The sequence below is a fragment of the Vicia villosa genome, linkage group LG1 (genome assembly GCF_029867415.1).
Source record: "Vicia villosa cultivar HV-30 ecotype Madison, WI linkage group LG1, Vvil1.0, whole genome shotgun sequence".
In the NCBI taxonomy this organism is placed as follows: Eukaryota; Viridiplantae; Streptophyta; class Magnoliopsida; order Fabales; family Fabaceae; genus Vicia; species Vicia villosa.
Window position 1 is genome coordinate 53,609,708 of NC_081180.1, and position 22,861 is coordinate 53,632,568.

Genomic DNA, 22,861 nt, shown 5'->3' on the forward strand with positions numbered 1-22,861 from the left:
TTAAGAAATTCTAAGAACCTTAATAGGTAATCTTTTTTTTTAAGACATCTTTCAGCCTTTTCAGATAATCTTCTTTAAGACAAAACTCACAGTCCTTTCTAGGAGCCTCTTCAAGCAGCCTTCTTTAAGACAAGTTGTCATCCTTTTCAGGAACCTCTTCAGGTGGTCTTCTTTAAGACATTTTACGGACCTTTTTAGGTAGTCTTCTTCAAGACATTCCTTTTAGGTAGTCCTTTTTAAGACATCTTTCAACCTTTCCAGGTGGTCTTCTCTAAGACAAATTTCTATACTTTCTAAGAACCTTTTTTGGTAGTCTTTTAAGACATTGTTCAATCTTTCCAAGTAGTCTTCTTTAAGACATTCCTCATCCTTGATAAAAGCCTTTACAGGTAGTCTTCTTCAAGATAAATTTTCATATCCATGCCAGAAACCTTTCCAGGTAGTCTTATAGAAGACAATGCTTCGTTTCACCCAACCAACATATGCATAAGCATTATCCACATACATAAACATTACCAAGCCGGCATAAGCATAGTCGTGGTGTAGGTGAAAATATGGTTTAAACAAGTTCAATAAGGAGATAAAATCTTGGGGTTGACATCAGCATCAGAATCAACATACATACATACGCATTAGCATATGCATGTCATCTGGGGCATTCACATACTACATATCATAGAGGTCCAATTTTCATTAGCAATCCAAATCATTTCAAAGTCCAGTTCTCATCTTGGAAAATCACATCAAAATCCAATTCTCGTTTGGTAGTCAGTTCCCATCTGACTGGTACATAAAATCCAATTCTCGTTTGATAGTCAGTTTCCGTCTGACTGTTACAGCAAAACCCAATAATCCTATTGGTGCAGGTGAGTTCGCGATAACCCTCACAAATTATCCTAAATGGTGCAGGTGAGTTTGCTATAAGCATAGCAAATTATCCTAAATGGTGCAGGTGAGTTTGCTATAAGTATAGCAAATTATCCTAATGGTGCAGGTGAGTTTGCTATAAGCATAGCAAATTATCCTAAATGGTGCAGGTGAAGTTGCTATAAACATAGCAAATTATCCTAAATGGTGCAGGTGAGTTTGCTATAAGCATAGCAAATTATCCTAAATGGTGCAGGTGAGTTTGCTATAAGTATAGCAAATTATCCTAAATGGTACAGGTGAGTTTGTTATAAGTATAGCAAATTATCCTAAATGGTGCAGGTGAGTTTGCTATAAGCATAGCAAATTATCCTAAATGGTGCAGGTGAGTTTGCTATAAGCATAGCAAATTATCCTAAATGGTGCAGGTGAGTTTGCTATAAGCATAGCAAATTATCCTAAATGGTGCAGGTGAGTTTGCTATAAGTATAGAAAATTATCCTAAATGGTGCAGGTGAGTTTGCTATAAGCATAGCAAATTATCCTAAATGGTGCAGATGAGTTTGCTATAAGCATAGCAAATTATCCTAAATGGTACAGGTGAGTTTGCTATAAGCATAGCAAATTATCCTAAATGGTGCAGGTGAAGTTGCTATAAGCATAGCAAATTATCCTAAATGGTGCAGGTGAAGTTTGCGATAACCCTCGCAAATAACCCTATTGGTGCAGGAGCCTTTCCAGGCAGTCTTCTTTAAGACGTATTCCATCCTTTCTAGGAGCTTTTCCAGGCAAACAGGGTTATACAAAGGATTTTACAACGAGGATCTACAAAAGGGTTTCCCAATCGGGTTTCTTATCACGTTAGTCCCTCGGCAGTGATATCTTTCAAAACATCATCAATAACAAACAGAGGTTTTATCTTTCTTTTCAGAGTTACTAACATACTTCAACTAACATAGTTAATAGTCATGCATCATTCAACTAACATACTTCATTCATACATAATGCATATACATACATCGCTCTCATTTATTTTGAGAAGCTCACTGCATCATACATCGCATGCATCATAACATTGCATAAAATTCAGGTTGCCTTTTTAGGCCGTGCTATAACCAAAACACAGTGGTCCCTTTCAAAAGCGTTTGCTCCACACTCTGAAAAATGGTATTCACCTCGGGTGGCATCTGTAAGCCCATCTCCAACAGAACTTCTTCCCAACAAGTGCAAATTTCGGGGCATTCAATATTCAATCCTCTTCTACCTTTAGATTACGATAGGAAGACGTGCCTATCTGCCTCTTCAGGTTTAAGAAGATTGAATAGGGGCAGCTGTCATACCCCAAAATTTACCCGATATAATCCACATCTTCTAATTTATTAAGGGTGTTAAAAATTAAGAGCCATAGGGTTTAATATATCTATTATTAAACTCGATCTCTTATAAAATTCCCTTATAAATTATTCGAAATAAAATTGAGGTGTGAATAGCAAACATGGAAATCCAATTTGTTTTGGGCCCATTTGTTCCCCATCATTTAATCCTTTTTAACAAATAATTACTAACTATTAGTGTTAGTATTATTATTAACTTTATTAATCTAATCATTTTTATTAGGATTTTTATACATTGTTAGGATTATTAGTATTATTTTTAATATTAGTGTTATTAGGCTTAGTGTTAGTATTATAGTTAATTAAGAGTTTTATTTTAATTAGGCTTAGTTTATTAACTATATTATCAAGGTTTGGGTTTTTTTATCATTTCGATATTATATTTTCTTTTACTAACATTTGTATTTTATTATTTACTAATTTTTATTATTATTAACTATTGATATTTTAATATTTAATTAATTATTAGGATTATTAGTGTTAGTGTTATTTTAATTAAAATTATTATTACTAACTATTATTATTAGAATTAGTTTTATGATTATTAGTACCAATTTAAAAACATTATTATTATTAGAGTTATTTTTTAGTTTTTTATAATTATTAAGTTAGTTGGGCAATAAGCCCATTAGGTATGGAAATAACCTAAATTGACCAACATAAATGGGATGCTTCTTAACAAACCAAGGGGGAGGAGGAGATCGGCCGTAAAACAAAAACGTGCTGAACAACAAAAAAAATGTGGTTGATGAAACACGGTTTGCTCATCTTTCTTTTTCCTCAATTGCTCTAATTTAATCATCATAAACATTGTTTGATTACGTGGTTGTATTCGTATGAGTGTATATATTATTTCTGGGCAATTTAATTTGAGTTTGAGTGCAGATATGGAGCTTCACCATTGTTAGGGGTTAAAAGCTTGAGATTGGGATTTTTCCATGGAGGTGAAATTAGCCCGAGTCAATGGTATTATCGTGTTCAGGACATGATTTACGATCGACCTAGGCCTTTAAAATTTATTTATTTGTGGTATTTTGGAGATTCAATTTGCAGGGGTTCAAATGCTTTACGTTGTTTGCAGAAAAAGCTCTCATGAAGGAAAAAGCTGGGGCGCAAGGTTCTGGTTTTTTTAAAAAAATTTAAGTCGTTTTGTTTTATATTATGGTTATGGATCCGTTCTTTGACAACAAGCGGTGCTTGGCTCACTGATGGAAAAGAAACGCATAAGACTTTAGTGTGTCAGGGACTCGGTTCGACTCTCATCCTCCACACTATATTTTTCACAAGTTGTTTGATGAAGTTGGCTTTCAAATCCGACGCATACAGCCTACGCGAGCCTATCATGCGCCTGCGAGGATTGACCATCAGATCATACCCTGATCTGATCTAACACCCCACAGAGTGTTGGTCTACCATGCACACTCACAGGCACACCACACAGGATTCGCCCCAGGTTTCTCTTATATTGTTTATATATATATATATTATTTACATTTTTTTTTCTCTCTTAATATATTAAGGTGTATATAATTAAATTATTAAATTAGGTTAGGATAAAATTAGGATTAGGCTAATATTAGGATTTAAGATCTATCTCCCAATTATTTTCAATTTAATTTATTTAAGTAATTTTAATTAATATTAAATCACAAAAACCCTATAAAAGTTACCAATACATTAGGGTTTGCCCAATCCTATTGCCCATTTGGCAAAGAACATTAATCCTTAACTAATTCTCTTATTGACCCGACTAAATCTATTAGTCGCATTAGACAAGAGATAAAATTATAATAAATTTAAAATACATTTAATTTGCTGCCCGCGACGATCAATCTATCGATCTGAGTAACCAGCAATGCCCATTAATCTGTTAGCTATACTGATCAAATCTATTGATCACCGCATCTAACAGTGACATATTAAATCAGGGTTGTACGCCCAAAACATCTAAAACACACTAAACCACGATACTACGGATTTTCATCCCTCTCAATCAGGCAATTCAAAATGCCTTTCAAATCAATTTCAAAAACTACGATAGGCCACTCAAAAGCCTTTAAAACAAATTTCAAACCACAAATTCAATTCTAAGGCGTACAACCCTGTGCCCGAACTACGTTGACTCTGATCCTCCATAAGGAGGTACGTAGGCACTTGGTAACAAGGCGAGTCTCCCCCCCTATAATTTCAATTTACTCTTAAATTGTTTTTTTTTTACCCTTTTCAATTCATTAGCTATAAACCTCACAATGCCGTAAACCTTATCTTTACAATGTTAGCCTTTATGAAAGGGTTGAGGGTGCCTAACACCTTCCCTCAACCTGATTATAATAACTTACCCTGAATCTCATATCTGCGTAGGGTTTCCTATTCGCCCTTCAGAATAGGTGGCGACTCTAAAACCTTCAATTTTAAGGCAGGTTGCTACAGTAGGCAGCGGGGTAGGGCCCGTGCGAGTATAACTCTTTATTTTCCCTACATTTTGCATGCATACTAGTTCAGTTTAGGCATAGACTTGTTACACACCCATAGTTTTAGACACAAGCGTGGATACCATCAAGTACGGTGGGCGCGAGGGGTGCTAATACCTTCCCCTCGCGTTACCGACTCCCTTACCCTCTTCTCTGGTCGTGAGACCATTGTTTTGTTTCGTGGTTTGCTGGCATTCCCTTCCTTTTCATGATAAATATGTTAGTGGCGACTCTGTTGATTTTCGCGGTAGCGACACATCCTTACTAAAAATGTAAGAGTAACTATAACCAGATCGTGCTTATTCTTCAATGCTATATTTAATAAAGTTCTTTATTTTAAAAAATTAGATGAATTAGAAGATGAGGTTGCAATAATCTTGTGCCAATTTGAGGTGTATTTATCTCCATTATTTTTCGACATTATGGTTCACTTGTTCATCTAGTCAGAAAATAAAAGTTTATGATCTAGTTTATTTTAGGTTGTTGTATCTAACAGAGTCATACATGAAGATCTTTAAAGGATATACAAAGAATCATCACCAACCAAAATCTTTGATCGTTGAAAGGTACATCATATAGTTTTGTTTAAATTATTTGTCAGAAACAAAATCTATATAGGAATTCCAAAGTCTTGTCATGTTGACAGATATGGAGGTAGAGGTACTCATGGTTTAAATGTTAAGTCAATGGCTCGGGATATAGTTCTTCAAGCAACTTTCTATATATTGAATAATCTTGATGAAGTCCAACCTTACATAGCTACTCATAAAGGAGATATGAAGAAAAAACATCCCCGAATGAGTGGGGAGTGTTTGTTGACAGAGCATAACAAGAAATTAATGAGTTGGTTTAATGAAATTTTTTTGGTCTGGACCGAGCAGGCCCACAGACGGGCAGGCCCAATTCAGGCTCCAAGCCCAATATAGCGCGCATCCCTTCATGACCGTTGGAGCATTCGCCCCACGTGCCTCACAAAGAGCACGTGGTTAACCCACTAACAGGAAATTCAGTCATCCACCTCTGAACCCTACGGTTGGATCTGTTAGAACAAGATTTGTTCTGATCAATTATCTTAGTTTTGATGATAACAATAATATGAATTTTGCTTAAGATAATATGGTACTCTAATCCAATGCAATTTCCCTTTCAGGAAATATATAAATAGTACGCATAATTCAGCGCTCAGAAGCTTTGTCTCAAATGGTTCAGCATGCAACATCAGAACATGGTCTGGCAAGACATCAGAAGATGGTCGAAGCAGAATCAGAACATGGGTCTATGGAAGCATCAGAAGAACAAGAGAACAGAAACACTGAAGTTCTGATGGTATCACGCTCAGAAGCACTTCAAGGTCAGAAGATCAGAAGATGCTTTGCACCAAGCTGTTTGACTCTGATGATATTCAAACGTTGTATTCACAAACATCAGATCAGAAGGAAGTACAAGTGGCAAGCTACGCTGACTGACAAAAGGAACGTTAAAAGCTACTAAAGGCTACGTCAGTAGACACAGCGTGAACAAGGCTCGAGGTAGTTGACAAAAGCGTATAACATTAAATGCGATGCTGTACGGAACACGCAAAGCATTAAATGCACTCAACGGTCATCTTCTCCAACGCCTATAAATATGAAGTTCTGATGAGAAGCAAGGTTAACAAATTCTACATCTATTCTGTGAATATCAACTTGCTGAAACGCTGTTCAAATCAAAACTCAGAATCTTCATCTTCATCAAAGCTCACTACATTGCTGTTGTAATATATTAGTGAGATTAAGCTTAAACGTTAAGAGAAATATCACAGTTTGTGATTATAGCTTTTAAGAAGCAATTGTAATACTCTTAGAACTGATTACATTAAGTTGTAAGGAACTAGAGTGATCGTGTGGATCAGAATACTCTAGGAAGTCTTAGAGGTTATCTAAGCAGGTTGTAACTAGAGTGATCGTGTGGATCAGTATACTCTAGAAAAGTCTTAGAGGGTATCTAAGCAGTTGTTCCTGGAGTGATCAGTGTGTGATCAGAAGACTCTGGAAGACTTAGTTGCTGACTAAGTGGAAAACCATTGTAATCCGTGCGATTAGTGGATTAAATCCTCAGTTGAGGTAAATCATCTCTGCGGGGATGGACTGGAGTAGTTTAGTTAACAATGAACCAGGATAAAAATAACTATGCAATTTATTTTTATCTGTCAAGTTTTTAAAGCTACACTTATTCAAACCCCCCCTTTCTAAGTGTTTTTCTATCCTTCAATTGGCATCAGAGCGCCGGTTCTAAGGTGCAAGCACTTAACCGTGTTTAGAAAAGATTCAGGAAGAGAAAAACGCTTCAGTAAAAGATGGTTGATGAAAGTGAAAAGTCTACACCTGCATCTACATCTGGCTCTGCTGAGCAATACAACGGTAACAATGGTTATACTAGACCGCCGGTATTTGATGGTGAAAACTTTGAATACTGGAAAGATAAACTGGAAAGTTACTTTCTTGGTCTAGATGGTGATCTATGGGATCTTCTGATGGATGGTTACAAACATCCAGTAAATGCCAGAGGCGTAAAGCTGACAAGGCAAGAAATGAATGATGATCAGAAAAAGCTTTTCAGGAATCATCATAAATGCAGAACTGTTTTGCTGAATGCTATCTCTCATGCTGAGTATGAGAAGATATCTAACAGGGAAACGGCCTATGACATATATGAGTCCTTGAAAATGACTCATGAAGGAAATGCTCAAGTCAAGGAGACTAAAGCTCTAGCTTTAATCCAGAAGTATGAAGCCTTCAAGATGGAGGATGATGAAGACATTGAAAAGATGTTTTCAAGATTTCAAACTCTTACTGCTGGATTGAGAGTTCTTGACAAGGGATACACCAAGGCTGATCACGTAAAGAAGATCATCAGAAGCTTACCCAGAAGATGGGGTCCTATGGTGACTGCATTCAAGATTGCAAAGAATATGAATGAAGTTTCTCTGGAAGAGCTCATCAGTGCCTTGAGAAGTCATGAAATAGAGCTGGACGCAAATGAGCCTCAAAAGAAAGGTAAGTCTATTGCATTAAAATCCAATATCAAGAAATGCACTAACGCTTTTCAGGCTAGAGAAGAAGATCCTGAAGAATCAGAATCTGAAGAAGAAGATGAACTGTCCTTGATCTCCAGAAGGCTAAATCAACTCTGGAAGACCAAGCAAAGGAAGTTCAGAGGCTTCAGAAGCTCAAAGAAATTTGAACGTGGAGAATCTTCTGATGACAGAAGATTTGACAAGAAGAAGGTCATGTGCTATGAATGCAATGAGCCTGGACACTTCAAGAATGAATGTCCAAATCTTCAGAAGGAAAATCCCAAGAAGAAGTTTCATAAGAAGAAAGGTCTTATGGCAACCTGGGATGAGTCAGAAGATGATTCAGACTCTGAAGATGAGCAGGCCAACTGTGCGCTGATGGCGACAGAAGATGACGGATCAGAATCTACATCAGAATCAGATTCTGAAGAGGTATTTTCTGAACTTACTAGAGATGAGTTAGTTTCCGGTCTAACTGAACTTCTGGAACTCAAGTCTCAGATCAGTCTCAAATACAAAAAGCTGAAAAAGCTATTTGAATTTGAAACAAAGAAGCTTGAGTTGGAGAATTCTGAATTAAAAGAAAAACTTTTAAAATTATCCAATAATGTTGGATCTCCTTCTGATTCAGAAAAATCCACTCCTAGTCTAAACCATATTCTGAAAGAATATGATTTAAGTTTCAGGAAGTTCTTATCTAGAAGTATTGGCAGAAGTCAGCTAGCTTCTATGATATATGATGTGTCTGGAAACAAAAGAGTCGGCATTGGTTTTGAGGGTGAAACCCCATACAAACTTGAACCTGTTGATGAAATGAAATTCACATACAAGCCATTGTATGATCAGTTCAAGTATGGCCACTCCCATGATATTAGGCACACTTCACATGCTCAAAGTTTTCACATAACACACACCAAAAAGCATGTGACACAACCTAGGAAATATCATGAAACTCACATTAAAAATTATCATGCTGTTCCTCCTATTGCTTACAATGTTAAACCCAAGTTCAATCAGAACTTGAGAAAATCTAACAAGAAAGGACCCAAGAAAATGTGGGTACCTAAGGATAAGATTATTCCTATTGCAGATATCCTTGACTGCAAAAAGGACAAAGCACAACATGTCATGGTACCTGGACTCTGGATGCTCACGACACATGACAGGAAGAAGGTCTATGTTCCAAGACCTGGTGCTTAAGTCTGGAGGAGAAGTCAAGTTTGGAGGAGATCAGAAGGGCAAGATAATTGGCTCTGGAACTATAAAGTCTGGTAACTCTCCTTCCATTTCTAATGTACTTCTTGTAGAAGGGTTAACACATAACCTGTTATCTATCAGTCAATTGAGTGACAATGGTTATGATATAATCTTTAATCAAGAGTCTTGCAAGGCTGTAAATCAGAAGGATGGCTCAATCCTATTTACAGGCAAGAGGAAGAACAACATTTATAAGACAGATCTGCAAGATCTTATGAGTCAGAAGGTGACTTGTCTTATGTCTGTTTCTGAAGAGCAGTGGGTCTGGCACAGAAGATTAGGTCATGCTAGTTTGAGAAAGATTTCTCAGATTAACAAACTGAATCTTGTCAGAGGACTCCCTAATCTGAAATTCAAATCAGATGCTCTTTGTGAAGCATGTCAGAAGGGCAAGTTCTCCAAACCTGCATTCAAGTCCAAGAATGTTGTTTCTACCTCAAGGCCATTAGAACTCTTGCACATTGATCTGTTTGGCCCAGTCAAAACAGCATCTGTCAGAGGGAAGAAATATGGATTAGTCATTGTAGATGATTATAGCAGCTGGACATGGGTAAAATTCTTGAAACACAAGGATGAGACTCATTCAGTGTTCTTTGATTTCTGCATTCAGATTCAATCTGAAAAAGAGTGTAAAATCATAAAGGTCAGAAGTGATCATGGTGGTGAATTTGAGAACAGATCCTTTGAAGAATTCTTCAAAGAAAATGGTATTGCCCATGATTTCTCTTGTCCTAGAACTCCACAGCAAAATGGGGTTGTAGAACGAAAGAATAGGACTCTGCAAGAAATGGCCAGAACCATGATCAATGAAACCAATATGGCTAAGCATTTCTGGGCAGAAGCAATAAACACTGCATGCTATATTCAGAATAGAATCTCTATCAGACCTATTCTAAATAAGACTCCTTATGAATTGTGGAAGAATAGAAAGCCCAACATTTCATATTTCCATCCTTTTGGATGTGTATGTTTTATTCTGAACACTAAAGATCATCTTGGTAAGTTTGATTCCAAAGCACAAAAATGTTTCCTTCTTGGATATTCTGAACGCTCAAAAGGCTACAGAGTATACAATATTGAAACATTGATTGTAGAAGAATCAATCAATATCAGGTTTGATGATAAGCTTGGTTCTGAAAAACCAAAGCAGTTTGATAATTTTGCAGATTGTGATATTGATATATCGGAAGTTGTTGAGCCAAGAAGCAACGCATCAGAAGTAGAGCTTCTCAGAAGCAAAGAATCTGAAGATCAAGTATCAGCTTCTCTGGAGAATCTAAGCATTTCTGAAGAACCATCTGTCAGAAGATCATCCAGACTCATCTCTGGTCATTCAGAAGATGTCATTCTTGGAAAGAAGGATGATCCAATCAGAACAAGAGCTTTCCTTAAGAACAATGCAGACTGTCAATTAGGTCTTGTATCTTTGATCGAGCCAACTTCTGTTGATCATGCTCTAGAAGATCCAGACTGGATAATTGCTATGCAAGAAGAACTGAATCAGTTTACAAGGAATGATGTTTGGGATCTTGTTCCTAGACCAGATGGATTCAATATAATCAGTACAAAATGAGTCTTCAGAAACAAGCTCAGAATGAGAAGATGAGAAGTTCTTATGTATGAGTATCTTCTGAAATGAAATTTTTTATAAGAAGTTCTGATAGAAATCAATTAGAAATTGTGATTCAGTTATTACTAACGTTTCATTGTCTAAGTTGATTCAGAATCTCTATAAAAGCAAAACAGCTGTAACTGGCTATCCAGATGGTAAACACGTGTTCACTATTCCTGGACAAGCGTGCGTGCAGTTGAGGGGACGTCTACTTAGGTAACTGTGCAAATCACGTCTTTTGTCATTATTATCTCTCCTCACGTCACGTAACATTAAATGCTTTTCATCATTTACTCTCTTTCAGTTTTCTTTTTATATTCTTCAAACGTTTCTTTTCCCTTTTATATTTCTCTCACTTTGCATTCAGTTTCTTTTTCGTTCTCTCTCTTTGCATTCATATCATAAACCCTAGCAGTTTCCAATATCTGCAAATTCTTCATGAATCCATCGTCAAGCTCTGGGAATCAAGATAATGATCGGAAACAAAAGAGAAAGGCAACTGCTGAACCAGAAACAAAACCAAAAAGAGTAAGGATCTCCTATGACCCTCTCAAAGTGTATCAACCCCTTGACGGTACCCCTCAATCACCTCCCTCTTCAAAGACCTCCACCACCTCTTCCTCCTCATTCATCCTCTCGGAACCACCTTCTTCACCATCTGATATCTCCTCTCCTTCAACCCTTCCATCAGATATTTCTTCATCTCTCTCACACCCTTTTCCCACCAGAACACCTAATCCCTATAGTGTTGTTCTTCCCGACTCCAGGTTCACTGTCAACCCTCCAACCCCTACCACTCAATCATATCTGGAGCTTTTACATTCTGATGTAAATGGCTGGTTGGAGATTCTAGGTGCTGCTCACCTTAACCATCTGGATGAGTATGCTACAAGCAACCTTTGGAATACCTTTCGTCAGGATTTTCTGGCTAAGGCTACAGACACTCAGAGAAGGATTATGTCTGAAGCTCCTGGTGTTCGTGGTCTTCGGTTGGAAGTTGGTGAAAGCAGCCATCACCATCTCATCAGGAACAGAAGTGTTCTTGAAGGGAAGATACCAGCAGATGAGTTGGAAGAAGAAAATCTCTGCAGAGACATCGTGGTGTGGAGACCATGGTTTCCTGTGCTGACTGGAGATTTTCAGTGGCTGTTCAACTGGTTCAGAATGAACCCTTCTGAAAAAGCACCTCACATGGTCTTTCCAGTAGTGGTTTATCCTGCTGAAGTTGCTGGTCCTACTCCTCCAACAAACCTAGCAGCTATTCTTCAAGCGTTGGAAGCTGGAACTTCTGAGCTGCCTGAACCAGAATATGCTAAGGCGACTTCTGAGTCAGACTCAGATGAGGAAATGGAAGATGCACAAGCTGAAGATCTTCCAGAAGATCACCCTGCTGAGATTGCTGTCCCTTTTAGCAGAAATTCTGGTGCCTCCTCTTCTGGTGAAACCTCAGCTCTGATGGAGACCTTGGAAACTCTTCATCAGAATCAAGCTATGCTGGCTTCTCGTTTGGACGCGCAAGAAGTAGCCAATGCTGAGTTTCGCTCCTTCATGACAAGGCAAGCTACAAGCACTGACGGGATTCATGATGTTCTGGCGCGGATTTTGCGTAGGCTAGGATCTTAGTCCTTTGGTCTTTGTAGTTTTTCTTTCCTTGTTGCATCTGTTTTCCTGCATTCCTCTCTTGTAATCTTCTTTGATTATCAATGAAAACTTTCCTTCTTTTACATTCCAGTGATTTTATTTGTCGTTTTAGTCATCTGAATTTTTTTTTGAAATATTCTTTTTGATGTTATGACAAAAAGGGGGAGAAGATAAATGATAAATGATTTGATTAATCTATCAGTTGCTGGGTAAAGCTCCCACACATTTACTAACAAGAACTGCAAGTTCTATATGGTTTAAGTGTTTTGCAGGTATAAAGCAGTGAAGAGAATCTTCAAAGCAAACAAAAGAAGCACTCATGGAAACTGAAGCAAGCTGAGTGCTGTCAAGCTTCAGAAATCAGAAGCAAGAAAGAAGAATGAATCAGAAGCACTGATAATAGAATTTGATCCATATTTGTCTATTTGTTCTGACAAAATTCTATTTGCTCTGATACATTATTTTAGCCTATATGGCTCTGATACATATCATGTGTTCAAATATACATTTTATGTTCTGACTCGTTCATGCTGACTTTTGTCGTTTAGTGTTTGTTCTGTAACATTTCAGGATGTAGAGATGCTCTGATGATGCTCTGGTACATTCAACAATGTTCTGATACAAATCTAGCATGAAGTGATGTTGGTAGAAATTCAAGCTCTGAAGCTATCCGAGGGAAGCAGAAATCAGAAGCTGTGAATGTTCTAAAGATCCAGAAAACTCAAGTTCTGAAGCTGTCCTAAATGGAAGCAGAAATCAGAAGCTGTGAATGTTCAGAAGATCAAAGAAATTCAAGTTCTGAAGCTGTCCTAGATGGAAGCAGAAGTCAGAAGCTGTGAATGTTCAGAAGATCAAAGAAATTCAAGTTCTGAAGCTGTCCTAGATGGAAGCAGGAATCAGAAGCTGTGAGTGTTCTAGGGATCTAAAGAAATTCTAGTTCTGAAGCTGTCCTATGGAAGCAGAAGTCAGAAGCTATGAATTCTCTAAAGACAGAAGCTTATGTGATCGTCTCTACCGAAATAATCAGGAAAGTCTTTTATTAAAGTTCTTCGAGTATTTATTTCAGGGGGAGATTATTTATCTCAGGGGGAGATTGTTAATCTCAGGGGGAGACATATTCATATGCTTGTGCTATAGCTGTGTAATTTGTCTTTTGCCGTCTGTTCTTTCTGATCGCAAATTCATATCATTTATATATGTTTTTGTCATCATCAAAAAGGGGGAGATTGTTAGAACAAGATTTGTTCTGATCAATTATCTTAGTTTTGATGATAACAATAATATGAATTTTGCTTAAGATAATATGGTACTCTAATCCAATGCAATTTCCCTTTCAGGAAATATATAAAGAGTACGCATAATTCAGCGCTCAGAAGCTTTGTCTCAAATGGTTCAGCATGCAACATCAGAACATGGTCTGGCAAGACATCAGAAGATGGTCGAAGCAGAATCAGAACATGGGTCTATGGAAGCATCAGAAGAACAAGAGAACAGAAGCACTGAAGTTCTGATGGTATCACGCTCAGAAGCACTTCAAGGTCAGAAGATCAGAAGATGCTTTGCACCAAGCTGTTTGACTCTGATGATATTCAAACGTTGTATTCACAAACATCAGATCAGAAGGAAGTACAAGTGGCAAGCTACGCTGACTGACAAAAGGAACGTTAAAAGCTACTAAAGGCTACGTCAGTAGACACAGCGTGAACAAGGCTCGAGGTAGTTGACAAAAGCGTATAACATTAAATGCGATGCTGTACGGAACACGCAAAGCATTAAATGCACTCAACGGTCATCTTCTCCAACGCCTATAAATATGAAGTTCTGATGAGAAGCAAGGTTAACAAATTCTACATCTATTCTGTGAATATCAACTTGCTGAAACGCTGTTCAAATCAAAACTCAGAATCTTCATCTTCATCAAAGCTCACTACATTGCTGTTGTAATATATTAGTGAGATTAAGCTTAAACGTTAAGAGAAATATCACAGTTTGTGATTATAGCTTTTAAGAAGCAATTGTAATACTCTTAGAATTGATTACATTAAGTTGTAAGGAACTAGAGTGATCGTGTGGATCAGAATACTCTAGGAAGTCTTAGAGGTTATCTAAGCAGGTTGTAACTAGAGTGATCGTGTGGATCAGTATACTCTAGAAAAGTCTTAGAGGGTATCTAAGCAGTTGTTCCTGGAGTGATCAGTGTGTGATCAGAAGACTCTGGAAGACTTAGTTGCTGACTAAGTGGAAAACCATTGTAATCCGTGCGATTAGTGGATTAAATCCTCAGTTGAGGTAAATCATCTCTGCGGGGGTGGACTGGAGTAGTTTAGTTAACAACGAACCAGGATAAAAATAACTGTGCAATTTATTTTTATCTGTCAAGTTTTTAAAGCTACACTTATTCAAACCCCCCCTTTCTAAGTGTTTTTCTATCCTTCAGGATCATCCAGGACATGACTCACTTGTTGACTCTACCGTACCACGTAAGATCCTGGCAGTTTCCTATTTCTAGGCCTCCAATGATCCAGTCCAAAATAGGGAATCTGGGCCTATTGTTGGGGGCTATAAATACCCTCTTTCACTAGAGGGTCAGGTATTCATTGTTCACCACTATTATTCTTGTACTTGCGCTCATTTGCTCTCTTTCTTACTTTGGCATCAGAGTACCTTACAGGTACACCCCCCATTTACAGAAAGTTCAGCAGCTTGCAGGGTATTGACGATTTATTTTGATCAAGTACGATCAAAAAGGATTTCTAATGATGATAGTACATCCGAGATAATTAAATGGTTGTCGTACATGCCAAAATTTAATATGATAACTTGGACTGCATACAACATTAGTATAACTATAGCGCTATCCAGAATAATAAACGGCCAAAATGTTGTTGCACCTTTCACAACAGTTATTAAAAAAACTTTGGTTATAGGTTGCGCATTTTTTTGTTTACTACAACTGGAAATGAATTGTGGTTATAAACAACACATTTACAATCACAACCTACCTCACAACGGTTGGTCAACTGTGATGGTATCCCTTTCACAAGTGTTATCATATGTGTTTTCCGTGGTAGTGAAAGTATGTGCTAGGAAAAAAAACATGCAGAGTTCGTGAAAGGAAGATGAAGTTTGGAGGCGGAATGAATTAGTTTTAGAGAAAAGGTGAATGAACATGTTGAGCTTTTATAGACAAATCTGTATAATCTTCCCCACTGTTGAAATAATAATTGGGGTGAAATGCTAAAAGATATCCCCATGGTTGTTAATAGTAATTATGGTGAAAAGTGTTCTTTTTAAATTAAAACATATCAAGTCATACTTTATTTTCTTTCATAACAGAACAACACCATAGCGAAAACCCTTTAGAACAGAACGACGCATAGCAAAAACCCTTCAGAATACCATTTCTTCACTAACCTCATCATATCTTCTCCAACTCATACGAATCAAGGAAAGAAAATACGAAACTTGCAAGAAGGGTACACAAAACTCAATTCTTTGACTCTTCTTCTTCACATTTCTAGTACGTGAAACACTTCACCATTGTTCATGTTACAATAATGTTGTTGTTCTTGAGACCCTAAATCCTAGACATTTAATGTTGCATGTTGATATTTAGATTGGAATTTAATGTTATATTTTTTTTGTTTTTGTTGAGATAAGTAGTAGGTTTAATGTTGATGTTGTTGTGTTTTTGTTGAGGTTAAGATTGTTGTTTTTGTGTTGTTCTTGTTGTTTAGTTGTTATGACTTAGAAAATTTTGTAATGTTATTTGTTGTTGTGATTAAGATTAAGATTGAGATTGATATTGTTTTTGTATTTTTGTGTTGTTGAGAATGTTATATTTTGTTGTTTTTGTGACTTAGCAATGTTTTGTTTTTAAAAATGTGACTTATTAAAGTTTTGGAACTTAGCAAAGTTTTCATTCAAGATAAATTATTTTACAAGGATTTGATTTAAATTTTATAAAGTATTATGGATCGTAGTTGGATGAAAGCTAATAGATTAAGTATGGTGTATAATAAAGGAGTTGTTGAATATCTTGATTTCACGGAAAGAAAACTTATTGATAATAATGGAATCTTTTATTGTCCTTGTGTTATATGTGGGAATACAAAATAATTTGAAAAGAAAATAATATGAAATCACCTAATTTGTGATGAAATTAGTCAACATTACATGATATGGACGTGACAGGGTGAAGTGGATAAAAACCAAGTTTCAATATCACATAGACATGAAGTTGATGTAGATATGAATGGTCGATTAGAAGATATGATCCTTGCTATTAGAAAAGATTCCTTTAGGAAAGCTCATGTGTATTATACTTTATGTAGTGATAAGGACGAGTCTTTATATATGGGGTGCACAAATTTTACACGATTGTCAGGGATATTCAAATTGTTTAAACTGAGGTAGAAAGTTGGTGGACGGATAAAATTATCTCACAATTGCTAAAAAATGTTTCCATAAGGTAATAAATTATGAGACTGTAGTTATGAGGCCAAGAAGATATTGTGTTTAATAATTTTGGATTATACCAAAATACATGCATGACATAATGATTGCATATTATACAAGAAAGAATATGAAAAACATAATCTATGTCTGAAGCGTAAGGAGTCGTGCTACAAGGTGAAGGACAATAGTGTTGATAATGATGATGATGTAAGCAAGAAGCCTCATCCTTCCAAAGTGTTACAGTACTTACCAATAATTCCAAAGTTCAAGATATTGTTTTACCATGTAGTTGATCATTTGCAAGAAAGAAAATTGATTCGTTGTATCCAAATTTTGGCCATGAGCAAAGAAACTTTAGACTTGAACTTCACACTGATGGAATGAACCGCTTTGTTAATCTGAGTACTAACCAAAGTTCATGGCATGTTCTTAATATGATTTATAATCTATATTTGTGGTTGTGCATGAAGCACAAATATATGTTGTTATCTATGATGATTTCAGGACCAAGACAAGCTAGAAATGCCATAGATGTTTATTTAAGTCCATTGATTGAAGATTTAAGATTTTTGTGGGAGGAAGGCGTTGATGTTGATGATGCGTATTCTGGTGAAAATTTTAAGACGTGTATCATGTTATTTTACGCAATCAACAACTTTTTTCATATGGTAATTTGTTTGGATACAATGTCAAGGGACATAAAATTTGTTCTATATGTGAATATAATACATGTTCCCATCAACTTCAGTATGAAAAACATACTGTTTACCATAGGCATCAAAATTTTCTAAAATCCAATCATTCATATAGTAGATTGCAAAAGGCTTTTAATGGAGAGCAAGAGTTTGATATCGATCCTTAGCCCTTAATCGGGGAGGAAGTTTATAAATAAAAATAACGCATCATTGTTGTCTTTTGAAAGAACCTAAAAAGGCCTATTGAAAAAATATATGAAACAAGATGTCGGTGTTCTATGATCTTCCATATTGGTCTAACCTCAATTTAACATATTGTCTTGATGTGAATCATGAAGAAAAAATGTGTGTGATAGTTTGATTGGAACACATTCAAACATTCAAGACAAGACAAAAGATGACAAAAATTCCCGTCTAGATATATTGGTGATGAGCATACAACAAGAGTTTTCCCGAGAACAATTAGGAAAAAGAACATATTTTCTCCCCCTCCCCGACATGTCACACTCAATCTAGAAAAGAAAAAAGTTTTTGCAAGTGTTTGCATGGTCTCAAAGTTTTTCAAGGATACTCATCAAATAATAATAAATTTATATCAATGAAAGATCTCAAGTTAATTGGCTTAAAAGGGCCCATTAAAAATATATATGAAACAAGAGGTCGGTGTTCTATGATATTCCATATTGGTCTAACCTCAATTTAACATATTGTCTTGATGTGAATCATGAAGAAAAAATGTGTGTGATAGTTTGATTGGAACACATTCAAACATTCAAGACAAGACAAAAGATGACAAAAATTCCTGTCTAGATATATTGGTGATGAGCATACAACAAGAGTTTTCCCGAGAAGAATTAGGAAAAAGAACATATTTTCTCCCCCTCCCCGACATGTCACACTCAATCTAGAAAAGAAAAAAGTTTTTGCGAGTGTTTGCATGGTATCAAAGTTTTTCAAGGATACTCATCAAATAATAATAAATTTATATCAATGAAAGATCTCAAGTTAATTGGCTTAAAATCTCATGATTGTCGTGTCTTGATGCAGCAAATTTTACAAAAGGGTATTTGGGGCATCTGACCAAAAACTATAAGGGTAACTATAATCAATTTGTGCTTATTATTTAATTCTATATGTAATCAAGTCTTTGATCCAAAAATAATTGGATGAGTTGGAAGATGAGGCTACAATAATCTTGTGTCAATTGGAGATGTATTTTCCTCCATCATTTTGTTGTGACATTATGGTTCTCTTAATTATCCATATAGTTAGAGAAATCAGATTTTGTGGTCCAATTTATTAAGGTTGATGTATCCAATAGAGCAATACATGAAGATCTTTAAAGGGTATATGAAGAATCATCATCGTCCAAAAGTCGATCATTGAAAGGTACATCACAGAAGAAGTTATTGAGTTTTATTCAAACAATTTGTTTGAAGCAGAACCTATAGGAATTTCAAAGTCTCGTTATGATAGAAGATATGAAGGCATAGGTACTCAAGGTTTAAATGTTAAGTCAGTGGCTCAAAATGTAGTTCTTCAAGTACATTTACACATATTTGCATATATTGAATAATGTTGTTGAAATTTAACCTTACTTATCCGCTCACAAAAGACTTATCAAAGAAAAAGTCTCCCGTATGAGTGGCAAATGGTTGTTGAAAGAGCATAACAATATTTTCATAAATTGGTTTAATGAATGAATTTCTAATGATAAAAGTGCATCTGAGATAATTAAATGCATGTCATACATGTCTAAACTTAATGTAATAACTTGAACTACATACTGAATTAGTAAATTTTCCTTTCATACAAAATTAAAGGACTATCGAAGTACAATGGAAAATAATGGAATCAAATAATGGAATTATGATTGTGTTTGTATCCATGTACTTCTCTAATTCCAAATATAAGAATCATATAATGGCATATAAACAGTACTTTGAGATTATTTGGGAGATTGATTTTGTTGTTTTCAAAGTGCCTAGTAACACTAGTACAAACTGATGAGTTGGAATTCACATATATTGACCTTTGCAAGACAACTTATATGAACGATCCATTCATCATGGCATCCCAAGCAAAATAAATATTTTATGTCACTGACCCTTTTGAAAATAATTGTCATTTATTATCCAAAAAAAATGCATTAGTCGTAATGATGAAAATTAAAATTCAACTCATAATATTCCCGAGACCCCTTCTTTCACAACACATGTGCCTAATTCATATGAAGAAATTGACACAGATAATGTACATTCTATTTGTTATAATCATAAAGAAGACATGTGAAAAAACTAATAAGTAAAAATTTTTATTTTTCATTCATATTTTATTACTTTTTATAATTTCTTGGAGCTTTTACATATGTGTCAACAAATGTTATACTAACTAGGGGTGGCAAAACGGGCCGCCCGCCCCGCCCGCCGCCCGTCCCGCCTTATGCCCGCCAAAAAACGAGCGGGGCGGGCATGCCCGCCAAGTAAAATGGACATCAAAATCATGCCCATCCCACCAAGATGGCGGGTTGGCGGGCGGCGGATTTTGGCGGGGCGGGCTTTGGCGAGCGGCGAGCCTAAAATCCCAACCTGCCAATTTTTGGCGGGTGCGCAGGCGGTCCGGCGGACCCCGGCCCGTTTTGCCACCCCTAATACTAACAAGTATTTTTATTTTAAATTATAGATGTTTAGAAATAAGACACCAAAAAATGTCTAGTCAACTTGTGCAACTTACTTCCTTCAAAATAATGAATCAAGTGCACAATAATTTTGTATGTTTGTTTATTTGATGTAATGATATATAAAATGTATGTCACTTTGGTGTCATTTTAGTTTTGATGTAATAATATATACTGTTGGTTTATAATGTTTTCCATTTTAGTTTTAATTCAAAGATATTCTCATGTTGTATTTCCATATATTTGATCTAATTCATAAAAATACAAGTTATAATAAAATTTAAGCTAAATTACTGACGAAGTCCTTTAACTTACATTTTAGTCCCTTAAAAAGGGTTTCGATCAATGTTTTAAAAACCGGACCGGCCATCAAACCGGTAAGGGTACTGAGTCACTGGTTCATCGGTCGAACCACTGGGTCACTGGTCGGACCGCATGACCAAACCGGATTAAACCGGATTAAACCTGTCATTATAATAAAACTATATAATCCATTAAACCGGTATAAAATCGGTCGAACCGGATCATTCAATATCTAAAAAATTATAACTAGCACTTAAAAGCTGATCCATTAACAGCATAATCTATAAATAAGGCTCTTAAAAATCACAAATTCAGAAGTTGTACATTAGGTGCTGAAAATACTAATAATCCATATAGTTTAAGGCTCTTAAAAAGCACAAATATAGTTTGCTCGGCACTTAAAAATTACAAATTTAGTGCAAATTTAAACATAAGTATTACACATAACAAAGTAGTACAAATTACAAAGTCTAATTGCAACATAAACTAATTGACTACTTTAGAACCAAAACACTCAAATATCTATTAAATTTAGTTCCAAGGAAGTAAAATTATCTCAATGTTAGGATCTCCTTCAATATCAAAACCATCATCGACAAAATCAATCGCATTTGCAACCAGGGTCGGCCCAACGTAATGTGAGGCCTAAGGCGACTATTAAAACAAGGTTTTTTTTTTTATCCACTATAGTAAAATATTTGATTTTTAGAAGAAATTCTAAGATTTTTTACAACTAACTTTTTTGGTATCTACTATGAAACTAATGTTAATTTTGGTAGTTAAATATTTATTTTTTTATCAAGGTTGAATTATTTTTCAATACAAAATTCTCCTTATACAGAGTTATAAAATTGAATACAAGATTTGAACACAAGACCTTCCAAATAAAACATCATTTACTTACCAACTGAGCTAAACAATCATCTATACACAACTTTTGTTTTCCGACAAATATACTGATTTTTAATTTTTTGAGGTCTAAAATACTTTTAAAAAAATTAATTTTTTTTTAGGCCCAAGGCGAGGGCCTAGCTCGCCTTACCCTTGGGCCGGCCCTGTTTGCAACATCTTCCCCATCAATGATATCATTACTTTGGTTGTTTTCTCCGGAGTTAAGTGGTGCATCTCCCTCAACATCAACCTCATCCAAATTTAATGAGTAGATTATAAATTACAATCAGTCAAGTGTATGGCGTTATAAAAATAAGATTACAATTGTTTTTTTTTATGATCCAACATTTATGATTGCTCAGCCATGTAATTTTTTTCTAGACATTCAATCTCATGGCTTTTACATTTTCTATGTTTTGCCATAAATATTTTTTCTATCGTGCCACAACTTCTGATTTCAAATCTTACTTATACTCTATCCTATAAACACAAATCTTGTGTGCAGATGATAAATGGTACTAGTACACATTCCTAAACCTCTATTAAAACCATCTAAGGTGTTCCAAATCTTAGCTTTTTTCCAACAAGCAACATTATTCACATACTAATAAAGTTATAATCTGCACAAAAAACACACATCACATTTCATAATAACAAAGAGTAATCAGAAAAGTTATGCAAACTTGTGTGCAGCATCAGAAAAGTTATTGATAAAAAAAATAGAAAATTATCCAGACTTAATTAAATAGCATCAAAAGGATTTGTATCAACCCACTCATCTAAACCCACTCTTATCAACTCTATTCCTCTCTATCAACCCACTCTATTCCTCTCTATCAACCCACTCATCTAAACCCACTCTTATCAACTCACCCTAAACCCCTGTTGCTCTAATCTAACCAAAATCTAAGAAAATTAGAAATCTAATAGGGTTAGAAATCATAAACTAACCTCAATCAGTCCTTCAAGTTTGATGATGGCAGCGTGGTGGCGAGGAAGAGAGGGCCGGCGACGGACTTTGTTTTCTGCCTATGTTGTTCTTCGTTTTGAGAAATCTGCAGATGGATATGGATGTGTGGTGTGATGTGGGCCGTGGCTGGGAATGAAATGAAAGTATAAACTTTTTTTTTTAAATTTAAAAAACTCAAAACGACGTCGTTTTGAGAAAAAGAAAATTAAAAAAAAAAACAAACAATTGAACCACCGGTTCGCTCAAACCACCGGTTTTTCCGGTTCGTACCGGTTCGTACCGGTTCACACCGGTTTCCTCCGGTTTGGAAGCACGAGCGATCCGTCAAGCGAACCTGGCCGGTTACCTCACCGGTTCCCGGTCCAACCGGTCCGACCGGCCGGTCCGGTCCGGTTTTTACAACACTGGTTTCGATTGCTAACTTAATCTTTTCCATTAAATTGTGAGAAAACTTAAATGTTACTGATGTGGCATAACAGCAAGGGAATAGTTGAATTACTGAATCAACATATGCATTAAAAAAATTATATTTTTTTTTAAACTAGGTTTGTTTTTGGAGTTTAAAACCCC